This window comes from Oncorhynchus clarkii, chromosome 25, assembly GCF_045791955.1.
Source record: "Oncorhynchus clarkii lewisi isolate Uvic-CL-2024 chromosome 25, UVic_Ocla_1.0, whole genome shotgun sequence".
NCBI lineage: Eukaryota > Metazoa > Chordata > Actinopteri > Salmoniformes > Salmonidae > Oncorhynchus > Oncorhynchus clarkii.
The window spans coordinates 47485907-47492843 of record NC_092171.1 but is presented as its reverse complement, the minus strand read 5'-3'; the positions used below and the strand labels follow the sequence as shown (position 1 = coordinate 47492843).

The 6937-nt window shown below is 42.3% G+C and overlaps 1 non-coding gene across 1 annotated transcript; it reads right to left on the bottom strand.

The window, feature by feature from the left end:
- Positions 1–908: 908 nt before the first annotated feature.
- On the bottom strand, positions 909–1099 carry LOC139384240 (U2 spliceosomal RNA). Its single transcript, XR_011628830.1, has one exon. It is a non-coding gene; the product is annotated as a U2 spliceosomal RNA (small nuclear RNA).
- Positions 1100–6937: the final 5838 nt, after the last annotated feature.

The window sequence follows — 6937 nt, the reverse complement described above, 5'->3', positions numbered from 1 at the left end:
CTGCAGCACTGTGACGTATTTGTAGGCATATCATTGGAAGATTGACCATAAGAGACTACATTTACCAGGTGCTCGCTTGGTGTCCTCCGTTGCAATTATTGCGTAATCTCCACATGCGTGTATTTTTCCATTTTCTTCAGAGGAGAAACCCAACTGCCACGAATTATTTATCATCGAATAGATATGTGAAAAACACCTTGAGGATTGATTCTAAACAAAGTTTGCCATGTTTCAGTCAATATTATGGAGTTAATTTGGAAAAAGTTTGGCGTTGTAATGACTGAATTTTCGGGGTTTTTTCTTAGCCAAACGTGATGAACAAAACGGAGCGATTTCTCCTACACAACTAATCTTTTGCTATCTGAGAGTCTCCTCATTGAAAAGATCCGAAGTTCTTCAAAGGTAAATTATTTTATTTTAATGCTTTTCTTGTTTTTGTGAAAATGTTGCCTGCTGAATGCTAGGCTATCAATGCTTGTGTAGTTATGGTTGAAAAGCATATTTTGAAAATCTGAGATGACAGTGTTGTTAACAAATTGTGAGCCAATATAGTTATTTCATTTCATTTGCGATTTTCATTAATAGTTAACGTTGCGTTATGGTAATGAGCTTGAGGCTATGATTATGCTCCCGGATACGGAATTGCTCGACGCAAGAAGTTAACTGTAAAAAACTACACTAAGAACAGTTTTTTTTTTTTAAGTTTTGTGACATTTCCTTTTAAACAGCTCTTATATACATAAAAACAGGATTTGAATATTACATTTGAATTTGTTAAAACGGGGGACCACATGAAGGGCACTTCGTCCTTCTTTCAGTTTGGATGTTTATTATTTTTTCTTTCCTTCTCTTCTTCTGCTAACTGTTTACATAGCTTGGTGTATTTTTTTTCCTTGACAATGGGCGAAAAGTGTTGCACCGTTCCTGGAGGTACTGGGTCGATGCGTGGAGCGGAAGGACCGGGTCGATGCGTGGAGCGGAAGGAGCAAGCCTCATTTCCGACTCCCTGTTTGAAAAATCTATTTAATATGTAGTCCCCCGATGGGGGATGTATCAGATATTAAACTGATGAGAACAGATGATGATGATTAAAAGTTTTATTCTTCCTTTCATACATCCAAACGGTGAACAATTCACACATTTATAACATACCCATACAAAAGGTTTTCATAACAAAAAAGCCACTGGTTTCAAAACGTTGTACCACCACATCTTAACCACTTTAGATCCTTGAGGCAGGGTAGTCTAGTGGTTAGCGCGTTGGACTAGTAACCGGAAGGTTGCAAGTTCAAACCCCCGAGCTGAAAAGGTACAAATCTGTCGTTCTGCCCCTGAACAGGCAGTTAACCCCCTAGGCCGTCATTAAAAATAAGAATTTGTTCTTAGCTGACTTGCCTAGTTAAATAAAGGTAAAATTAAAAGTAAGCTGAAAAATGATGTAGGCTAAATACAGAAGGGAAGGCAGTACATCCACCTTCACGGCCAGGACCTTGCCCAAGAAAGACAAGGATCTGTCCTTCCACATTACCAGCTTCCATAATACTAAAAACTTAGATTTTTTCCTTAACCTTGTTCCACCATAAACACTTACATTCTCTTTCTGCTTATCCTCCATTTCACATGTTATCAAAGATGTAAGTTGTTTACAATAATCCTCATCCCCCAAATAACTCTCATTCATACACCACGTACCACCCCCTGTTCTTTCCATACATAAGGGAACATTTCGGCATTTCGTGTATGATCAGTGAGAAAGTCCATATTGCAAATGTACGGTCCCTTACTAGACGTCCGAAATCGTTTGTAAAATTCGCGGTCGGCGTCGGGCCGTGCGGTAGGGCCAGACCTACCGGGAAGTCATCAAATGAACTTTGTCGGACATTCGGTTTCCGTTTTATAAAATAAACAAGTTTTTGACCGTTTTTCCGCTATTACGGAATCATATGGCAATTTGGCAAAACATCACGAATCACGACGGGGCCTTATCTCGAAAACGGAAAATATTTTGAAGCCGAAACTTGGTGAGCGTAGGTTTGGCATAATGGGCAGTTGGCCCCGAACAAGATGGCGTCTAGGCCTCGACGGTTTTTGAGTTATGGCCGTTTTTCTGGGATTAAAGGTCCTAAATGGAAATAGAGAAATTATTTTTCCACTTCAGGTCAAAGTCAAGGAGCCTCCGGTGTCAATAAAAAAAGAACCAGCCATTTATCTATCGTCATTTAAGAGAAACGGAACAATGACAACTTGGCGATGGTCACAAATAGGCGGGTTTTTTTTTCAACGGTTACAGATCCAGTTGCAGGGTGTTCATACGAATCTTTTTAAAGTGTGCTGCGGAGCTCTGCGAGATTTCTGTGATTTTCTATGATTTTCTGAAATAACACACACATACTAAACCCTCCGTAAATAACTCAGTTCTTAACGTAAAGACTTAAAACTCAGGATTCTGTAAAAGCATACCCCAATGAGGATATGTGGTGAATTATAGCTTCCTGTGCCAACCGGAAGTGCCTTAAATGGTGTCTCAGGGGCTGTTTCGAAGGGTTAAAAAAGTCAGATCTGTCCAAAACTTCATATATGTGATTAGGCAACCCCCATGAACTGTAAATCAGTCATTTTTCCCCAAAAAATTCAAAGGAAAAAAAAATCACACTAAAACACAACTTGAATGGAGGGACGTATTGGGGTGCGTAGAGACAGACAGTGGCTGCAATAGTTAGCTTTGTTCGAGCTAAAAAAGAACCGTCAGACCTAGAGTTCCGAAACTTTAGAAACCTGTTCTAGACCTCCGGTCGATGGTGCGTGGTGAGTTACGTGGCTCTAGACGGTTCTCGGACCGAGAAACAGCCTCGTACATTTGCAATACCTTCAATTCATTTTGACCATTACGAAAATGACGACGTTTAGAAAAGTCTCAGAGACGCAAGGCTAGGTGCATTGAAACCGGCTCGGCCCATAGAGACAGACCCCAACGTTTCTGTCCGATAGCTCGTTCAAGGACCCCGTAGCAAGGCATGGAAAAAAGTGGATTTTCAGCACCAATTAGGGTTTTTCTCGGACACCAAATGACCTATCGAGCCGAAACTCGGGATTCGGGGTCGCCTCACATAGGACTTCACATAATGTCCGAACTGGACCCGCAGCTAGAACGTAACTATGTGTTTTACCTTTTTATTATGTTTTAAACTAAAGGCGCTGTGAATTATGGGACTGCTCTGACATATGTGATAGTTGGCTTCTAAATGAGTAGTAAAAAGTGGGTTTGGTGTCATAATGACATCTAATTGACTGATGGACACTGACTTGCTAGTTGACTTTTGTGCATTTGCAATATGTTTAAACGGAGAGGGACCATCACCAAAATGGCATTCTGAAATCAACACAAAAAATGGCATCACCATAGTCTCCAGACTGTGCTGAGTTCAACGAGCTATCCCGCTTGACCGTAGCTCGCTCGGTCTAAGCGCAACGACCATTAGAAAAGTAGGCCCAAAATGAAGCCTGCCCCACAATGTCATTTGCTTTTGAGTGACAGTGAGAGAACCGTTAGGGTGAGAAGAAAAATTCCACCACATGAATGTTCCTAAGGTCCTCCCGATCTGTACAAGCCTAACCTTGACCGTGTGGCATTAACCCTTAAGAGTAAAACAGTGTTTTTTGATCTCACAGATTACAGTGTCATCTCTCCCCATAGGAATACATTGCCTGCACCCCTAATTTCAACCTGAAGTCTATATGGGTTATGAATGCCGTATGAACCTGTCTTCGGTACCAGTCCATCAGGCCACTATGAGGTCTACCTGTGTTGATTCTGAGCTTCCTGGACAAACCGGAAGTGGTTAGAATGCCCCTAAAAGTGTTTACCCATACCCTGCCTGCAGTTTGACAGACATAGTGCATTCAACCCTGTGTAAATCAGTCAGTTCTTAACGTAAGGACTTAAAACTCAGGATTCTGTAACAGCATACCCCAATGGGGATATGTGTTGATTTATAGCTTCCTGTGCCAACCGGAAGTGCCATAATTGGTGTCTCAGGTGTTGTTTCGAAAGGTTAAAAAAGTCAAAACTTCATATGTGTGATTAGGCAACCCCATGAACTGTAAATCAGTCATTTCTCCCATAAAATGTCGAAAAAAAACTAAATCACACACACACACAGCTTGGAAGGAGGGACACATTGGGGTGCGTAGAGACATACACTGCCTGCATTAGTTAACCTTGTTCGAACTTTTAAAGAACCGTCAGACCTAGAGTTCTGAAACTTTAGAAACTTGTTCTAGACCTCAGGTCGATAGTGCGTGGTGAGTTAGGTGGCTCTAGAAGGTTCTCGGACCGAGAACATTTGCAATGACTTCAATTCATTTTGACCATTACGAAAATGACGACATTTAGAAAAGTCTCAGAGACGCAAGACTAGGTGCATTGAAACCGGCTCGGCCCATATAGACGGACCCCAACGTTTCTGTCCGATAGCTCATTCAAGGACCCCGTAGCAAGTCATGGAAAAAAGTGGATTTTCAGCACCAATTAGGGTCTTGCTCGGGCACCAAATGACCTATCGAGCCGAAACGTGGGAGTCGCCTCAGCTAGGCCTACACATAACATCAGAACTGGATCCGTAGCTAGACTGTAACTATGTGTTTTACGTTTTTATTATGGTTTGAACAGAAGGCGTCGTGAATTTTGGCCAGCTCTGAAGTATGTGATAGTTGGCTACTAAACGAGTTGGAAAAAATGGGTTTGGTGTCAGTTTGGTGTCAGAATGATATCTAATTGACTGATGGACGGTGACTTGCTGGTGTCTCTTGTCCATTTGCAATTTGTTTAAACAGTGAGGTATCATCACCAAAGTGACATTCTGAAATCAACCCTAACGATCGATGGAGAGGAACCAGAATCACGTGCATTTGCAATATGATTCAATAGTGAAAAAAACATCACCAATTGGACATGATGAAATCAACACAACGAGCGATGTAAAGGAGCAACAATCACTGCCCGGAAATCCTGTGTCCATCAGGTCAGTCAATTTTGCATTTCTGCAGGATTTTTGAGCATGCCAAATTCGTGATGGTAAATGCCCATTGAAACATATTACAAATGCACATGCATTTGTAATATGATTCTATAGTGAAAAAAACATCACCAAATGGACATGATGAAATCAACACAACGAGTGATGGGAAAGGAACAACTATCACTGCCCGGCCATCCCGAGTTCATCAGGCCAGTCAATTTTGCATTTCTGAGCATGTCAAATTTCTTATGGCATTTGGCCCCAAAAAAGTGACTTTTGACTTTGACTTCCTATGAAATCATATTGCAAATGGACAAAACATATGCCTTATGCACAAGTAAAAAAAAAAAAAAAATGATGATAATAAAAGTTGACAAAAGTTTAGTTTGAGCAAAGTATAGTTTGACTTTTGAGCATACCACATTCGTGATGGTAAATGCCCATTGAAACATATTCAAATCAAATCAAATTTTATTTGTCACATACACATGGTTAGCAGATGTTAATGCGAGTGTAGCGAAATGCTTGTGCTTCTAGGTCCGACAATGCAGTAATAACCAACAAGTAATCTAGCTAACAATTCCAAAACTACTACCTTATAGACACAAGTGTAAGGGGATAAAGAATATGTACATAAAGATATATGAATGAGTGATGGTACAGAGCGGCATAGGCAAGATACAGTAGATGGTATTGAGTGCAGTATATACATGTGAGATGAGTATGTAAACAAAGTGGCATAGTTTAAAGTGGCTAGTGATACATGTATTACATAAAGATGCAGTAGATGATATAGAGTACAGTATATACGTATACATATGAGATGAATAATGTAGGTATGTAAACATTATATTAGGTAGCATTGTTTAAAGTGGCTAGTGATATATTTTACATAATTTCCCATAAATTCCCATTATTAAAGTGGCTGGAGTTGAGTCAGTGTGTTGGCAGCAGCCACTCAATGTTAGTGGTGGCTGTTTAACAGTCTGATGGCCTTGAGATAGAAGCTGTTTTTCAGTCTCTCGGTCCCAGCTTTGATGCACCTGTACTGACCTCGCCTTCTGGATGATAGCGGGGTGAACAGGCAGTGGCTCGGGTGGTTGTTGTCCTTGATGATCTTTATGGCCTTCCTGTGACATCGGGTTTTGTAGGTGTCCTGGAGGGCAGGTAGTTTGCCCCCGGTGATGCGTTGTGTAGACCTCACTAACCTCTGGAGAGCCTTACGGTTGTGGGCGGAGCAGTTGCAGGTACCAGGCGGTGATACAGCCCGACAGGATGCTCTCGATTGTGCATCTGTAGAAGTTTGTGAGTGCTTTTGGTGACAAGCCGAATTTCTTCAGCCTCCTGAGGTTCTTCACGATGCTGTCTGTGTGGGTGGACCAATTCAGTTTGTCTGTGATGTGTACACCGAGGAACTTAAAACTTACTACCCTCTCCACTACTGTTCCATCGATGTGGATAGGGGGGTGTTCCCTCTGCTGTTTCCTGAAGTCCACAATCATCTCCTTAGTTTTGTTGACGTTGAGTGTGAGGTTATTTTCCTGACACTACACTCCGAGGCCCTCACCTCCTCCCTGTAGGCCTTCTCGTCGTTGTTGGTAATCAAGCCTACCACTGTTGTGTCGTCCGCAAACTTGATGATTGAGTTGGAGGCGTGCGTGGCCACGCAGTCGTGGGTGAACAGGGAGTTCAGGAGAGGGCTCAGAACGCACCCTTGTAGGGCCCCAGTGTTGAGGATCAGCGGGGTGGAGATGTTGTTGCCTACCCTCACCACCTGGGGGCGGCCCGTCATGAAGTCCAGTACCCAGTTGCACAGGGCGGGGTCGAGACCCAGGGTCTCGAGCTTGATGACGAGCTTGGAGGGCAATATGGTGTTAAATTCCGAGCTGTAGTCGATGAACAGCATTCTCACATAGGTA